The sequence below is a fragment of the Fukomys damarensis genome, unplaced genomic scaffold (assembly GCF_012274545.1).
Source record: "Fukomys damarensis isolate Sample0158 unplaced genomic scaffold, DMR_v1.0_HiC HiC_scaffold_36, whole genome shotgun sequence".
Classification (NCBI taxonomy): Eukaryota; Metazoa; Chordata; class Mammalia; order Rodentia; family Bathyergidae; genus Fukomys; species Fukomys damarensis.
Genome location: NW_022900948.1, coordinates 13255466 through 13259161, shown reverse-complemented (window position 1 = coordinate 13259161; position 3696 = coordinate 13255466).

The window sequence follows — 3696 nt, the reverse complement described above, 5'->3', positions numbered from 1 at the left end:
GACAGTTGCCTGGCTTCTTGAGAAGATAAAAGATTCCTCGCAGGGCAGGGGGGAAGAGTCCTTTCACCCAACTGGATCAGGCTACAGTGGAAGTAGTACAGGCCAGAGCAGTTTGCCCTCTTGGGCCCCTTCCAAGTCCCTATCCCTAAAGTCATCCTAGTTGGGAAGATGTGCCTGACAAATCATGCTCTGACTGTCCCCACCTACATGGCTAGCACCTAAGCTTCACCAAGGTTGTTGTTTCTAGGACAGCAGCTATCACTGCTCTTTGTGGCTACCAGAACTCTGTTCTTTACAACTACTCAATGTGTGAAAAGATTTAGTTTCTGGATGAATTTGAACAGCTCTGCTAAGCCAGGTGTGGTGGCACATGCCTGCAATCCCAACACTTAGGAGGCCGAGGCAGGAGGATGGCTGCAAGTTAGAGGCCAGCCTGGACTACGTGCTGAGTTCAAAGCCGGCCTGAACTGCATACTGAGACCCTGTCTCAAAAGCCAACCAAAAAAAAAGCTTCGCTAAAAATAATAAGCCTATATAAATACAGATGTCTAAGCTTAAGAGAACTGGTAACAAAATTGGTTAAAGCAGTTAGCAAGCAAAAAGTCCAGTCTGGGGCTATCTCAAATGGTACTACTGATGATTGGATTGGGCACTCCTGTGTAGAACAAACTGGAAGAAAAGGGCTGGGCTTGACCCAGGTGCAAGAATTTGCAGTTGGTGGAGCCAGGCTCCCCTCATGGCCAGGCTAGTGCTGGTAGCCCCATTTCAACTGTTGGCTAATTGAAGTTGCTGTGAAGGGAGGCAGTCAAGCAGGTAGATGCTGTGCTTTTACACTTCCTTCTGCATTCTCCCCATTCCGCCCATACTACAGAACCTGGCAGTCCTCTCGGGTTAGCCAGTATCTTCACACATTACTTAGCCAACCCTGTAGCCCAGTATATTATTTCCTCAGTACTTCTTCCAAGTAGAACACAAACACTACCTACCCGTTGCTACTCTGAGCTACTCTGAACACCCACCCCGTGGATAGAGGGCTGGGGATGTGGCTCAATGGTGGGGTGCTTGCCTAGCATTCACAAGGTCCTGGGTTCAATCTGTAACACTGCAAAAAATTGAAAAATGAGCTCAATCTCCGGTACCAGGAAAAAAGAATTGAAAAACAGCCCTCTTTTAAAGAAGATGGAAATACTTTGTCCTCCCCAGGGCAGCCCATTAGGGACAGTGCCAATTTCCTAATATCACTCTTGTCACCTGTGATTCATTCATTCAATATTTACTAAGCCATACCCGTGCTAAGCCCTGGAAAATTGAAACGTATTATCACGTCTCTGACGCACAGAGTGGCAACTCCAGTACATACTGCTGTGATCCCTAAGCCCCAGATTCAATGTCATGGCACCGTGAGTTGAGGACTGTGGAGATCAAATCCCTTCTCTGACTTCCTGACCTGTGGTAGTCCAGACTCAACTACTCCAGCTACAAACCCAGAACAGCTGCTTACTCCCACTGCAGCTTCCCTGTCATGTCCTCAGATACTGTGACCTATCATTACCTTTCACTAATGATAGTGTGGGGAGCCTTCTGGGAAAAGAATCTAAACCATTAGACCAGCGGGTCTTCAAATGTAGCTCCCTGTGGGTTCCCAAGACCCTTACAGGGGTCCAAAGGTCAAATGTATTTCATATTATTAAGACATTAATTTTCTTTTCCAGTGTCAACATACACACTAACAGTGCAAAAGTATTGGGTAAACTAGGCATGGTGGCATGTAATGTAATCCCAACACTTTGGGAGACTGAGACAAAAAGATCACAAGTTCAAGTCTCACCTGGGTAAACTTTGTACAACTTAGGTGCACAAAACTTAGATGCAGTAGCTCTAAACTACTAAGAATAATCTTCACATTCTTCATTGTTATGCATTAGCAATTTAAGAATTAAATGGTAGGTGGTATGTGCCTGTAATTCCAGCACTATGGAAGCCTTTTAGGCAGGAGGATCACAAGTTTGGGCCCAAACTGGACAATCTGGTGACCTAGCGAGATCCTGTCTCAAAATTCAAAGAAATAAAAAAGGGATAGGGCTGTAGCACAGTGCAAAAGTCCAGGATCCAATCCCCCGTACAAGGGGGGAAAAGCCTTTGATAAAATAGTAAAAATTATTAACCTGATTAATTTTATGAAATCTTAGTCCTTGAGTAGAAAGTCTTTTCAACTATCTGATAAACTGGGAAATATGCATAAAGCACTTCTGTGGCACAGCAAAATGATGGCTTTCCTGAGAAAAAGCACTTCAAGCATTCTTTGAGTAGTAATCTGAATTGACTGCTCTTTTTTTTTCTTTTTTTTTGAGGGGTGGGGTGGGGTTTGAGACAGGGTCTCACTATGTAGTTGAGACTGACCTGGAACTCACTGTGTAGCCCAGGCTGGTCTCAAACTCACAGTGATCCTCCTGCCTCAGCCTCCCAAGCGCTGGATTATAGACGTTCACCACCACCCCTGGCAACTGCTCTTTTCTTGAGACAGGGTCTTTGCTATACTGCATAGGCTTGCCTTGAACTCAATAATTTTTGCCTCAGTCTCCCATATTCTAGGATCACAGGTATGTGCCACCACGCTTGGCTTCTGCTTTTCTTCACATCACTTAAAGAATGAGTAGCAACTTGTTCTCAGACTTAGATCTGACAGGGCTTTTCTCAAAAGGGAAAAGTAAGTCTGTCACTTTAGGGGAAAAAAATCTAACAGTGTTTGTTGTTTATAATATAATTTGAGCATTCAAAAGAAAATTCAAATTTCAGAAAATTTATGTTTGCCATTACAAGGTTTGCAGCTTCCCAAAATTTAAAGACTTTTTGGTAAAAACCAATCATGATTTAAAGGAATTTAATTTTTAAAAATTATTTAATTTTTATTTTTTTGGAACCAGGAGTTTGATTTTTTTTAAGTACAACATAATGAAATTTGTCAACATTTGGGAAATCCGCATGGCTCAGTGAATCAGTATTTTCCAAATGACCAATGCATGATGTTACAAAATTGTCATGGAAGCCAGGCATGGTGGTGCACGCCTATAATCCCGGCACTCGGGAGGCTGAGGTAGGAGGATCGCTGTGAGTTTGAGACCAGCCTGGGCTACATAGTGAGTTCCAGGTCAGTCTCAACTACCTAGTGAGACCCTGTCTCAAAAAACCAAAAAAAAAAAAAAAACAAAAAAAAAATTGTCATGGAGCCAGGTGTGATGGTGCACATGTGTAAACTCTGGGAGGCTGCAGGAGGCGGATTGTGAGTTTATTTATTATTCATTTTAATGGCAGCAAACTTTCTTAAGGGTAGGAAAAGAAACAAGTTCTGCAGAGTGAGTTTGGCACAAATAAAAGTAGTACAGCCTACAGCGTGAGGGTGGGCCACCTATGCAAGAGAGAACACAGTGGCCAGATTGTGAGTTTAAACCCACTGTGGACAGTTTAGTGACTTAGCAAGATATGATCTCAAAATACAAAAGGGCTGGGGATGTAGCTCAGTGCAAAGGCCCTGGGTTTAATATCCCCGACACAGGGGGGAAAATCACCCAGAAAACTATGCTTGTCTAAGAAAGGTATAATATACAAAAGAGACAAAGCCAGGCATGGTGGTGCATGCCTGTAATCCCAGCACTCAGGAGGTTGAAGCAGGAGGATGGCTGTGAGTTCAAGACCAGC